The sequence below is a fragment of the Rana temporaria genome, chromosome 2 (assembly GCF_905171775.1).
Source record: "Rana temporaria chromosome 2, aRanTem1.1, whole genome shotgun sequence".
Classification (NCBI taxonomy): Eukaryota; Metazoa; Chordata; class Amphibia; order Anura; family Ranidae; genus Rana; species Rana temporaria.
The window spans coordinates 95,383,084-95,397,980 of NC_053490.1; the positions used below are offsets into that span (position 1 = coordinate 95,383,084).

Sequence of the window (14,897 nt, forward strand, 5' to 3'; positions counted from 1 at the left end):
GGTTGCAAAACCATCTGATCACTTCTACAGGATGGTGATGTGTCCTTTCCACTTCCTAGCTTTCACTGCAGGCCAGAACAAGAAAATGCACTGGTGATGAAACAGAAGAGGCCCACAGAACCACTGTCCAATCCTCTCTGCAGTCACTAAACCTTCCAGTTTCAGAGCTGTCAAACCTGGTCTGGCAGCGGCTGAGTTAGAAGCTATTCGGGGACGGTTTCTCCCTAATCTGCTCACAGTCCACTGTTTCTTTATTCAGTTGCCGACCAAGTCACGCCAATATACGTTGACAGAAAGGCATGGCTGGGCAAAACAATGTATGGGTATGTTGTTCCCTTTAAGAGCTGCTGCTGCAGGTGCACCGGGAAACCAATGCGCATGGCCGACAGGCGTGTTCGCAAGCAATCCATGTTTTGTCAGGGGAGGGGAGACATATTGTCTGTTCCTACTAATTAGGAACGATAAGTCTCCTCCCCCAGTCAGTCCTATCCCCATACAGTTAAAACACATCCAGGGAACACACATTTAACCCCTTGATCATCCCTAGTGTTAACCCATTCCCTACCAGTGACATTTACACAGTAACAAGTGCATTTTTTTAGCACTGATCGCTGTATAAATGTCAATGGTCCCAAAAATGTGTCAAAAGTGTCCGAATCTGCCTGCCGCAATACCGGTAAAAATCACAGATCACCGCCATTACTCGTAAAAAATAAATAAAAAATAATAAAAATTACAATGCTTGCGATTGGAGTAAAGAAACAAACACACACAATGCACGTAAATGAGAATTGTTTAACCCTGATGAGAAAATCAGACAACAGATCGTCCTTTTCGCTGACTAGTCACAAGTAGAAATTGGATTGGTTACTAAAGTCACAAAAATGCTCGTACTATGGAAAACAAAATCTGAAGTGATGTCATGTGTTGTAATGTGTTTGTATTGTATTTTCGGACAAACTTGTACTGATTACATGAAAATCGTACGATCTGGCATCATACGAAAACATTATTTGTGCATGTCTGATAAAATAATATCGGATGAACTGTCATGATAGGCTCTCGAAAGCTTTGTACCAACGATCTGATCATACGATCGCGCCAAAAGTGGTATTTGCGTCTGATTTTTGGATTGTGTGTACGGGGCATTAGAGTGAGCAAGAGAAATAACAAAGACCATCATGTATGGTTAAAGCATGACTCCAGGAAATCAGACACTTGTGTGGGATTACTATGGGTTAAGTCCAACAAGTTGCATGTCACCTCATGGACTTAACTATTACTGAGCACTGGGAGTAGAGCTATCACTATATTTTTTGGAGCTCCAACACTTGACCTTTCCGGTCTTGGCTCCAGCAGCTGCAGGGTCACATGCAGCTGCACTGTCACCTCCTCAACTTGCCCAATCAGAGTGCTTTGTATTATGTGGCCTCATTCTCAAAATTCAAAGCCTTCAGAGAATGGCTAGCAGGCCAAACTGCCTTTGTATAAGAAAGCAGAGCATCCCCTGTCAGAGTTGGGAAAATAGTGATAACTGTACTAATGGTGTTTAGGAAAACTGTCCGTTATAACCAAGAAAGATACTCCTATGTAATGGCATGCAACTCCTTAGAGTAAAATTAACATAGGCCGGCACATTTTGGAAAACGGATGATCTGTTTTAAAGTGTACATTTTTGGTTATCATACTATGCTCCAGTTTTGGTGGGCGGGGGCACACATATTTTCTGCAGGAAGGAGTGTCTTGCCTTCATGTACAGTACTTGCTCAGATGTGAACCTAGCTTTAAAGTATAACTTTTCTGACTAAAGTCCTGATCAATTATGGTTGTCCCTTTTGCAGGTATAGCTGTAAACATTAAAATAACTGCCTATACTGTTTAAAATTAAGTAATGTACTGTCTCACCATGCTCCTTGCATGTGTGATTTTTAAGTTGACATTGAGCATTAACATCCTGTAGACTTATTATAATTAGAATATATAGCATAAATGTCTTGAGTTTTGAGTATGTGTTCATAAATTGTATATACACACTGGCTATAAGCACTATATTTACTAATGTAGAGTGATTTGTTCATTCTGAAACTCCAAGGTGTTAACCAGGAAATGAGATTCCACTGACAAAAAACTTCCTACATCAACAGAATTCAAGGACACATTGACAGAGCAACAGGCTGGCATCCTATGATATCCATAATACTTTGTGTCAAGTCAAATTGGTTGTTCACAAATAAGGGGGACTTGAAAATGTCACACTGCAGGGTCCTAGACTAGAACTGGATAAATGGGACTTCCTACATTATTTTCATGCATAAAGGTAGAGTAGGGAAGCCCTTGTCAGAAACGCACAACCTAGAGACTCAAGGTTCTGATGTTATTTTTTGTGAAAGAGAGACCCGGGGGTCCGATGGGTGTTCAGGAACCAATTCCAGATGTTTCAAGTGAAGACAGAACCATGTTTACAGAGTGAGGATCTAACCGAACCACTGCAACAAGACCGTCTTAAAGCCATTGTGCTCTAGAGCCCTTGATGCCTGTTCCCTCAGGAGGAGGCCATCAAGGTAGCCTACAAGCAGTATTTTAAGAGAGAGCAGCAAGTTAAGACCAGAGATATGACTTTGGTAAAGATCAAGGTGAAAAGAAGAAATGACCAAACTGAAAGTTGAAGGGCCCCACTGCAAAGCGCAGAAAGCTGGGCAAGTGCAAATACACATCTTTGATATCCACTGAGGCCAGAAAATACCCTTTATGGAGAAACACAACCATGTCATGTGGACTCCATCTTGAGATTGTTGACTGGAAACAATACATTTAAGATTTTGAGGTCCAAGATGGAACGGATGCCCCCACAGGACTTGGGAACAACAAAAAAATAAAAAAAATAAGCATTATGCAACAGGTGAGAAAAAATACCGCTCAGAAAACTGCTGATCGCCTGGCTTTGCTTCTGTCCCACCAAGCCATTATGCAACAGGGACTGAGACAATGTAGCTGTGGACCAGAAGCCCAGAGAAGACTAGGAGAAGGTCCACAAGGCGATGAGGACACCAGGAGATTTGAAAGTACAGAACATGGCGAGGGCATGGAATAAAAATCAAGCTTGTACCACTCCTCAGACACAACATATTACACCCAGGTATTGGGGAAGCAAGACTTCCATTGTTTGCAAATGCCAACAATCATTTCCCCACCCTGGAAAGTGGGAGTGCAACATTATGCAGAAGTGATTTTGGTTGAGTGAAGGAGTGCCAGATATTTACCGAAGGATAAAGAGCCAGCCTTGATGTTGAGTGCAGCAAAAATAGGATTTTTGTACTCACCGTAAAATCCTTTTCTCTGAAGTTCATGGACAGACACAGCTCCAAATATTCTTGACAATAGAGTTATGTTCAGTCTATCAGGAGAGGACTAGGCAGACAAACATGTAACACAGCAAAGCCAAACAGCACCACCCAGGGGGCAGGCCCTCTGGTCATAACCCTGCAGTCAGCAGCTCAGTTCGTCAAATAGCAGTACAAACTTAAAAAAGGAGGGGTGGGTGCCGTGTCCGTCCATGAACTTCAGAGAAAAGGTTTTTACGACGAGTACAAAAATCCTATTTTCTCTTTCGCTCATGGACAGACACAGCTCCAAATATTCTTGACAGTAGGGACGTCCCCAAGCAATGTAAAAAAACGAGTGGTGGGCACAGCAAGCAAACCAACTTCCACCCAAAAACAAAACAGTGCTCCTCAAGGGAGGAGGAGTTGCAACCTTAAACAGCCGCCTGCAAAACTTTGCGGCCAAAGCAAGCATTCGCAGATGCATGTACAACAGCCTTGTAAAATTTAGTGAAGGTGTGAATGGACGGCCAGGTCGCCGCCTTACACACCTGTGAGACAGACGCTTGATGTTGGAAGGCCCAGGAAGCACCTATTGCTCTGGTTGAATGTGACGTGACAGGAAAGGGAGGCGCCCACCCCTGTAGGGCATAAGCCTGAATCACGATCTGTCTGATCCACTGAGAAATGGTGGCCGACAAGACCGCCAGGCCCTTCTTTGGACCAGTCACCCATACATACAGTGAGTCTGACCTCCGGAACGGAGCCGTAGCAGAGAGATATACTCGCAGGGCTCGGACCACATCCAAGGAATGTAGAGCAACCTCTCTGGGATGCAAGCACTATGTCCTCATTAAGATGAAATGCCAAAACAACCTTTGGAAGAAAGGAATCAATCGTGGGATTTATTGGAGCCTTAATGGTCCAAGCCCAATACCTTCTTATTGGGTTGGGATCCCAGCTATTTTGATGGGTTAATTACACAATCTCAGTCCCCAGTATGATCTGTTCTGCTGTGGATCTTTGAAAGCACGATCTAACAGCGAATAGCCAGCTTCCAAAATGGCGATTGTGGTCGCAGAGCGTGTCGCTCAGCGTCACTTGCGCCTTTTGGATTTCGAGCATGCGCATTGGTACCCATACCCCCGTCCGCATTCCGGAAGTGACGTCAGACGCTTCGGGAATGGTGAGGTGATATAAACTTGTCATGTCTCTCTCATTGATGGCAGCCATGGCCATGTCTTTTCCCTCCATTTAGCCTATTGGTAAATCTTTTTCCTTCTTTATTATTGGTAGACTATTGTCTCCTACCCTGTTAAAGATATAGGGCCATATCCACAAAAGAGATACTCCGGCGTAAGCCGTCGTATCTCTGGTTCTAACTTTGGAACTGATCCTCAGAAGCAGTTTTCCTAAGTTAGGCAGAAGATCCGACATCTGTAAGGGACTTGCACTGCCGGATCTTAGGATGCAGTACCGCATCCGCCACTGGGGGCATTTCGAGCCGAAATGCCTCTTCTGGTATGCAAATTAGCACTTAGGGCGATCCACAAAGCTTTTGTGCTTCGTTTTTTCGCCGTAAGTTTTAGTTTGCCTGGTGTAAAACTAGGGCTGCTTTTACAAAGTGTAAAGTTAGTCACACCTTGTAAAGGCCCATTCAAGAGACGGCATTTGGTATGCATTCCCGAGGGAGAACTCCACGGCAATTTGTAAAATCAAAACCGGCATGGGTTCCCCCCCAGGAGCATACCAGGCCCTTAGGTCTGGTATGGGTTGTAAGGAGACCCCCCCACGCCGAAAAATCGACGTAGGGGGTCCCCCTACAATCCATACCAGACCCGTATCCAAAGCACGCTACCCGGCCGGTCAGGAAGGGAGTGGGGACGAGCGAGCGCCCCCCTCCTGAGCCGTGCCAGGCCGCATGCCCTCAACATGGGGGGGTTGGTTGCTATGTTGATGAGGACAGGACCTCTTCCCGACAACCCTTGCCGTTGGTTGTCGGGGTATGCGGGCGGGGGCTTATCGGAATCTGGGAGTCCCCTTTAATAAGGAGGTCCCCAGATACCGGCCCCCCACCCTAAGTGAATGGATATGGGGTACATCGTACCCCTATCCATTCACCTGTAGGCAAAAAGTAAAAGTTATTAAACACACAACACAAGGGTTTTTAAAATAATTTATCATTCTGCTCCGGAGGCCCCCCTGTCTTCTTTATTAGCTCTATTACCAGGGGGGGCTTCTTCTTCCACTCTCCGGGGGTCTTCTTCCACTCTCCGGGGGTCTTCTCTGCTCTCCGGGGGGGGCTTCTTCTTCCGCTCTCCGGGGGGGTGGCTTCTCCGGTCTCCGGGAGTCTTCTAACACGTGGTGGGTGCACATGGGTAGGCACCCACCACGTGGGTACCTGCCGGAGCATGATGGGACGGTGATGCCTATATAAATGTGATGCAAGGCGCGCTTCCATCATTACAGCGACATGAGGCGACGAGGCAACATCGGAAGAGGGGAGAAGAAGGTGACGTCACAGAAGACCGCGCCGGCTGCCTGTTAGAAATTGAGCTAACACACAAAGATAGCAGGCAGCCAGCGCTGAAGAAGAAGGCACCGGACATCTGCAGAAGAACCGGGGTTCGCCGAGTCAACAGCGGAGAGCGGCGAAGATAGAAGAAGACCCCCGGAGACCGGAGAAGCCCCCCCCCCGGAGAGTGGAAGAAGAAGCCCCCTCTGGTAATAGAGCTAATAAAGAAGACAGGGGGGGCCTCCGGAGCAGAATAATAAATTATTTTAAAAACCCTTGTGTTGTGTGTTTAATAACTTTTACTTTTTGCCTACAGGTGAATGGATAGGGGTACGATGTACCCCATATCCATTCACTTAGGGTGGGGGGCCGGTATCTGGGGACCCCCTTATTAAAGGGGACTCCCAGATTCCGATAAGCTCCCGCCCGCATACCCCGACAACCAACGGCAAGGGTTGTCGGGAAGAGGTCCTGTCCTCATCAACATGGGGACAGGGTGCTGTGGGGGGGCCCGCAGTGCGCCCCCCTGCCCCAGAGCAACCAACCCCCCCATGTTGAGGGCATGCGGCCTGGCACGGCTCAGGAGGGGGGCGCTCGCTCGTCCCCACTCCCTTCCTGACCGGCCGGGTAGCGTGCTTTGGATACGGGTCTGGTATGGATTGTAGGGGGACCCCCTACGTCGATTTTTCGGCATGGGGGGGTCTCCTTACAACCCATACCAGACCTAAGGGCCTGGTATGCTCCTGGGGGGGGAACCCATGCCGGTTTTTTCTTTGAAAATTGGCATGGAGTTCTCCCTCTCAGGAATGCATGCTGAGCGACGTTATCATTTTTTTTTATAAATATTTGTTTTCCCGGCGCGTATATTTTTTTTCACCCGTCGCAACTTTAGTGTCCCGTTGCAATCCACAAAGCCGCCCGGCGTCAATTCCGTTCGCGCGCTGCACGTCGGGAAAATTACGTCACACGCATGCGCAGTACGGCCGGCGCGGGAGCGCGCCTCATTTAAATTGTAAACGCCCCCCGGAGAGGAGGACCGCCTTACGACGGCGGCACTTAAGTTACACGGCTTGAAATTTCTACGTAAGTGCTTTGTGGATCAGGCAGTTAGGTAGAAACTTTAAGTCAGTGTAACTTAACTGCTGAAAGTTAAGTTACGCCGCCTGGCTGAGGATTTGGCCCATAGTTTATCTACCTGGCTTATTTTAATACCATGCTCCCTTCTTAATCTGTTATGCTTCCTTGATTCAGCTGCTGGATTTCATCAAATGTAGTGGGAATTTTATAGGGATTACCTGGGAGGATTAACTTCACTATGGTTATTCCAAAAACCATCTTTAGTACCATTCTGGGCTGAATTTCCCCTTTTTCCTTTAACCACTTAAGGACCGGACCAATATGCTGCCTAAAGACCCAAGGTGTTTTTACAATTTGGCACTGCGCTGCTTTAACTGGTAATTGCACGGTCATGCAATGTTGTACCGAAACCAAATTTGCGTCCTTCCCACAAATAGAGCTTTCTTTTGATGGTATTTGATTGCCTCTGCGATTTAAATTTTTTGCGATATAAACGGAAAAAGACCGAAATTTAAAAAAAAAAAAATGATTTTTCTTATAACAAAAAGTAAAAAATATCGAATAAACTAAATTTTAGTCAAACATTTAGGCCAAAATGTATTCAGCCACATATCTTTAGTAAAAAAATTAAAAAAAAAAATCGCAATAAGCATATATTTATTGGTTTTCGCAAAAGTTATAGCGTCTACAAACTAGGGTACATTTTCTGGAATTTACACAGCTTTTATTTTATGACTGCCTATCTCATTTCTTAAGGTGCTAAAATGGCAGGGCAGTACAAAACTCCCCCAAATGACCCCATTTTGTAAAGTAGACAGGAAACTGCTGAGAGGCATGTTGAGTCCATTGAATATTTTTTTTTTGGTCTCAAGTGATTGAATAATGACAAAAAAATAATTTTTTTTTTTTTACAAAAAGTTGTCACTAAATGATATATTGCTCACACATGCCATGGTTATATGTGGAATTGCACCCCAAAATACATTCTGCTGCTTCTCCTGAGTACGGGGATACCACATGTTTGGGACACCGCCTTCAGCATTTCTAAGGGCGCAAATTTTTGATTTCACTCCTCACTACCTATCACAGTTTCGAAGGCCATACAATGCCAAAATAGCACAAAACCCCCCCAAATGACCCCATTTTGGAAAGTAGACACCCCAAGCTATTTGCTGAGAGGCATGTCGAGTCCATGGAATATTTAATTGTTTTGACCCAAGTGATTGAATAATGACCAAAAAAAAATAAAAAATGTACAAAACATTGTCACTAAATGATATATTTCTCACACATGCCATGGGTATATGTGGAATTGCACCCCAAAATATATTTTGCTGCTACAGTATTTTGGCATTTTATGGCCTTCGAAACTGTGATAGGTAGTGAGGAGTGAAATCAAAAATTTGTGCCCTTAGAAATGCTGAAGGCGGTGCTTGGTTTTTGGGGCCCTATACGCAGCTAGGCTCCCAAAAAGTCGCACCTCCGCCCCTAATGCCCCCATGCTTCGACATATATGCTCTTTTTTTAACTGTGGTGGTGAAATCGCCTCCTACAGCACTGGAGTCGCGGCTTTATATATCGTGGGAGCAAACGCTGTTGCTGTCAAGATAAATAAGTCCGCGCAACAGCTGAATGGCGTACCTGAAAACAGTAAAGTAAATTACATACCTGAAAATCAGAACAATAGAGAGAGAATAGAGAGGGAGAGAACAATAAAACAACAACTATTTTTGTTTTTTTTATTTTATATTTTTTTTGTGTTTTTTTATTTTTTACTTTTAATTTTTTTAACACTTTTTTTTGTTACTAACTTCAACTTTTCGGTTCCAGGTTTGGGTCTCTCAAAATGCGATGGCATCTTGGGAGACCCTGTGTAAGTGTGCCTAGCCTGTGAAATGTTTTACCCTACGCTAATAATTAACTTGTGTGTGGAAGCGTTCAAAACATTCACCAATACAAAGACCAGGATCGGCAGGACATTGGGGACAAAAATAACGGGTGTCACGCCTAAATCCGCGCTTTCTACAGACACGATTTTCTTTGAGGGGCTCGTTGGGTAGGGGTACTCTCGAGGGCATACGAAAAATGCCTCTCATGCAGTCGGCTTACTGCATTTGGTAGGGAATGGTGAGGTACAGAACCGCCTGGATACAGGAGTTCTGTGATGATATCCTTCTGAAATTGAAGGAAGGATCCATTCCGTCCTGAAGCTTTGTGTAAGACAAAAGCATTCAGTAGAGTCAATTGAAATAAATGTAGAGACTGGTCGTTGAGGTCCACCCCTCCCATATTTTGGTTATATTCGTGGACACAGAGGGGTTTCTCCACAACACCAGTCACCGTACGAATTTGTACTGTCGTGTCTGCGTGAAGGGTGGTAAGAATGAAAACATTCTTATTGTCCCGCCACTTCACAGCGAGCAAATTATTACATCTGCAGCAGGCTCTCGCCCCCAGCCTAAGACGAGAATCTACAAGCCTCTGGGGAAAGCCCCGGCGATTAGGTTGCACGGTGCCACATGCTCCAATCTGACGATCAAACAAGTGACTAAAAAGTGGCACGCTGCTGTAATAATTGTCCACATACAAGTGGTACCCCTTTCCGAATAAGGGTGACACCAAGTCCCAAACGATCTTGCCAGCGCTCCCCATGTAATCTGGGCATCCTTCCGACTCTACCTCACTATCTTTGCCCTCATAAACCCTAAAGCTCCATGTGTAGCCTGTTGCTCTGTCACAAAGCTTATAGAGCTTGACCCCGTATCTGGCACGCTTGCTGGGAAGGTACTGCTTGAAAGACAAGCGGACAGAAAATTTAATTATGGACTCATCAACGCAGACAACCTGCTGGGGATTAAACAAGGCTGCCAAACGTTTGTTGAAATGGTTTATGAGGGGCCGAATTTTGTAGAGCCGGTCACATTCAGGGTCTCCATGTGGACGACAAAGTGCATTGTCACTGAAATGCAGGAACCGCAGGATCGCCTCGTATCGTTTCCTGGCCATGTGAGCAGAGAATATGGGCATATGGTCAATTGGATGTGTGGACCAATACATCCGCAACTCCGGAAATTGGTGTATGCCCATGTTGAGGGTAAGGCCCAGAAAGGTCTTAAATTCTTTGGCAAGGAGGGTCTGGGGATTAGCAGAGATGTAGGTACCAGCAAATAAATTACTCTGGTCCACAATAGATCTATAGAGATCTTTTCCGTGAAATACAGCGAATAAAAATCAAGTGGAATAAAATTCGCTGTATCCACCTGAATACCGGGTTGGCCAGTGAATGGGGGAAGTACGGGTGCTGCAGAAGTGGTGGAGACCCAATCAGGATAGGCGAATTCTGCAGGAAGGACACTATGGGCACGACGGGCCTGTCTTTGTCTTCTTCTTGGTGGCAGCGGGACACTACTTGTGCTTGCCACCTCGCCAGCTTGAACTGCACTTATTGGACTCGCCACGTCACCACGTGATACTGCAGTGCTGGATGAACGACCTGTACTAGGCCGCTGGTGCTTGCCAATTCACCAGAAGGAATAGCGGCGCTAGTACTGGCTCTCTGCTCCATACAAGAGTCTTGCGGTTCTTGCTGCTCAACAACATCAGAATGGGGTCGGGTACGCCTGGCCTTAGCAGGGACCACAACTCCTTCATCAGAGCTATCTGACATGGAGCCGCTGTCGTAAATAGGATCGTATTCTGAGCCCAAATCTGACAGATGCGTGACCTCCTCGTCACTATCTGTCATGCTCAGGATCCTAAAAGCCTCTTCATCAGTGTACATTCGCTTTGCCATTTTGGGCTCTAACTTTAGTGGTACACTGGTGATGATTCACAGGTAAAAAAAGCACCTGACTATAGAAAGGAAAATGTAGAAAACGCTTCGAAAAAAACCTGTTAGCGATCGCAGGGATCAGGCCTGTCTCTGCGAACGCTGCAGTTATGTGTGTTGTGTTTTAGAAGTGACAGCGACCGATCGATACTGCACTTGGGTGGGTTGGGCTGGGCAGAGGGGGGAAATGCAGGTGCTAGCGGGTATCTGGGCTGATTCCGCTAACAATGCGTTTTTGGGTACCCTAAACTGCTGGGTACGCTAGTATAGATCTGATCAGATCAGGTATCGATCCGTTCAGATACTATACCACTAAGGGGGGTGTATGCTTTGCAAGTGGGTGTAAGCGGTACTGGCACTAACCTAACGCTGCCTGGGGTGACGCAGACCCTGACTGACGCTAACATTTAATTGATATCACCCGCCGGGCGATCAGGGGGTTAAACTTTTCTTGGGATATATATGGCGGGTGCCCTGATGCTATAAACAGCAAACTAACTAACCAGCGTCAACCGTAACACTTATACGGTGATCACTGGTGAAAGGGTTAACGGGGGCAATCAGGGGGTTAAGACCTTTATTAGGTAATATATGGGGGTACCTGACGCTTTCTAAAAACCTGGCGGCGAACCTAAAATAACTAAATTATGAACTGGCTAACCTGCGTCACCAGTGACACTTATACGGTGATCACTGGTGAAAGGGTTAACTCTAGGGGCAATGAGGGGTTAAAAACGTTATTTATGGGGGTACCTAACGCTATAGAACCTGGCGGCGAACCTAAAAAAAAACCTAACTGCCTAGCGGCAACAGTGACACTAATATAGCGATCAGAAAACCGATCGCTTAGTGACACTGGCAATAGGGGGTGAAAGGGTTAACTAGGGTGGTGATCAAGGGGTTAAACCTTTATTAGGGGGCTACTCTTGACCTAAAGGGGCCTAAGAATAACTGCCCTAACACTTTTTTCTGTCACACTGACACTAAATGCAGTAATCAGAAAATAAATGATCACTGCATTCAGTGACACACTGTGACAGGGGACTTGGGGGGTGATCGGCGGTCACTGGGGGGAGGGGGGGTAAGTGTGCCTGTGTGTACTGATGTTAGTGGTCTGTTAGGTGCAACTTACTGTGTGATGTCTTCTCTCCTCAGCATCGGACCAAAAGACCGACACGAGGAGAGATCACATCACTTCCCTCTTCCTGTGCTTATTGCACATTGGCTCTTAGCACATTGGCTAAGAGCGATTGCGAGGGGGTGGCTGAAAACGAATAGCCGCCCCCTCATCGCTCCTGCAGCCACGGCGACCTCCAAAAGTACGGGGGGGGGGGGGGACCCCGACCCACGTCTAGGCAGGGATGTACAGGTACGCCAATGTGCCTGTCCGTGCCATTCTGCCGACGTATATGTACATGCGGCGGTCCGGAAGTGGTTAACCAGTGCTCTTTTTTAGGGGGAGTTTTCTCTCCTCATCGAGCAGTAATCTGATTGATCCTAATGCCCTAAAAAGACAGGGTATTTTTTTTCCCCCCTGTGCCTATTAGGAGTTGAGGGCATTTCTTTAATGCCTAGAAACTAATACATTTGTATGCAATTGCATTTTTCCCATGGCAACTGAAGCTGCAATACCCTTTTGATCCTTGTTTATTTTTGTCTACATTTGGCAAGTCCACTCCATGTCGCATTGCTTTAATTTATTCAATACTATGTTTTTTAAACAACATAATTATGTATTTTGCAATAGTTATTATAATGATCTATACTTTTCAAAACTTTATATAATTATTCTCTTGCTGTTCTTTTGTTATATTGTTTAGTATTCAATCTATACAACATTTAAGTGTCTCCTGAAAAAGCTTTTTGAAGCAAAACGTGTAGAGCGGAAGTATTTGTAGATAAAATGATTTAATAGTACAAGTAATTTTTTATGAATTTTAATGTTAATGAAATGTAATTATTTTTTTCAAAAATGCAACATTTGTTTACTTTTTGACACCTTAAAAGTCCCAGAGTTTCTTTAACCACTTCCCGACGGCCGTACGACTATTGACGGCCGCGGGGAAGTTCTACTTCTCTGAGGCGACGTCAATTGACGTCCGCCCCTTTGCTCGTTCCCCGCGCGCGCTCCCGAGCACGCAGCGGGGAATTGCTGTGCTGGCCGTGTCCCTTGGACACAGCCAATTACAGATCGCCGTGAACGGCCAATCGGAGTGGCCATTTCCTAGGCGATCTGTGCGGCCAATGAGAGATGATCTCATATGTTTCATATAAGATCATTTCTCATTGCCGGCTCTCGCAGACAGCGGTGCTGTCAGGGGAGAGAGGAGACAGATCTGTGTCTCTTGTACATAGAGACACAGATCGGTCACCCCCCCCCACAGTTAGAACACTAATATTAGGGTACACATTTAACCCCTTCCTCACCCCCTAGTATTAACCCCTTCCCTGCCAGTCACATTTATACAGTAATTAGTGCATATTTATAGCACTGATTGCAGTATAAATGTGAATGGTGCCAAAAGTGTCCGATGTGTCCGCCATAATGTCGCAATAAAAATCGCAGATCACCGCCATTACTAGTAAAAAAAAAATAATAATAATAAAAAAAAAATGATGTCCCTTATTTTGTAGGCGCTATTACTTTTGCGCAAACCAGTCGCTTATTGCGATTTTTTTTTTTTTTTTACTAAAAATATGTAGAATACGTATCGGCCTAGACTGAGGATAAAAAAAAATAAATAAAAAAAATTGAGCTATTTATTATAGCAACAAGTAAAAAAATATATTTTTTTTTTTCAAAATTGTCGCTCTATTTTTGTTAATAGCGCAAAAAATAAAAACCGCAGAGGTGATCAAATACCACCAAAAGAAAGCTCTATTTGTGGGAAAAAAAGGACGTCAATTTTGTTTTGGAGCCACGTCGCACGACCGCGCAATTGTCAGTTAAAGCGACGCAGTGCCGAATCGCAAAAAGTCCTCTGGGCAGGAAGGGGGATTAAGTGCCCAGTAAGGAAGTGGTTAAAATGCAACATTTGTTTACTTTTTGACACCTTAAAAGTCCCAGTTTCTTTTTTTTATGTACTTTAAATAGTAACTGAGTGGTCATGCAATTGCATCCTTTTCCCACTAATACAGTATCTCACAAAAGTAAGTGCACCCCCAAATTCTGGTAAATATTTTTTATTATATCTTTTCATGTGACGACACTGAAGAAATTACACTTTTTTACAATGTAAAGTAGTGAGCATTGTATAAAAGTGTAAATTTTCTGTACCCTCAAAATAGCTCGACACACAGCCATTAATGTCTAAACTGCTAGCATCAAAAGTAAGTACCCCCCTAAGTGAAAGTGTCCAAATTGGACCCAAAGTGTCAATATTGTGTGTGGCCACCATTCTTTCCCAGCACTGCCTTAACCCTCTTGGGCATGGAGTTCACCAGAGCTTCACAAGTTGCCACTGGAATCCTCTTCCACTACTCCATGACGACATCATGGAGCAGGTGGATGTTGGAGACCTTACGTTTTGAGGATGCCCAAAAGATGCTCAATAGGGCTTAGGTCTGGAGACATGCTTAGCCAGTCCATCACCTTTACCCTCAGCTTCTTTATCAAGGTAAAGAGAGAAATTACCGCTCTAGGATACTAAATCAGAAAGTCTCCTCACCTGTTTTTTACATCATCTCATATACATATCTTCTAAATTTATGCAAGTACGGTTTATACGTTCACCCACACAGATTTTCAATAGAGATCCCCTTTGGATTCTCAATCTTTTTCACTTACTATTTACACATATATATACTCATTGGGACATATGTCCCCTGAATATATTTATTAACTGTTTCATTTATATTTATGCTTGTTCTGTATTCACATATGTTTAATATTTTTATCACCATACAATCAAAGGGATTTTGTATCTGCAATCCTTTATACATGTATTGTTCATAGATGTATCATATACATAGGGATTTCAGCATTTTTATTTTTGATTCACTTAATCCGTTTTTCTCATTCTCAGGACTATTTCTGGAATGAGAATAACTAACTATATGTGTTTTTTTAAACTTCAATTTAAATTTTACATAGGTGTGTTTGCTCTCTCAACCATGCAATCTGGATTTGTCTAGGTTCACACCAGATACTAATTGG

General features: G+C 44.6%; 1 protein-coding gene across 1 annotated transcript in view; it reads right to left on the minus strand.

Moving 5' to 3' along the window:
* Positions 1–14,897, minus strand: part of RNF17 (ring finger protein 17) — a 720,374-nt gene that overhangs the window by 115,386 nt on the left and 590,091 nt on the right. The gene's annotated exons all lie outside the window — the stretch shown is intronic.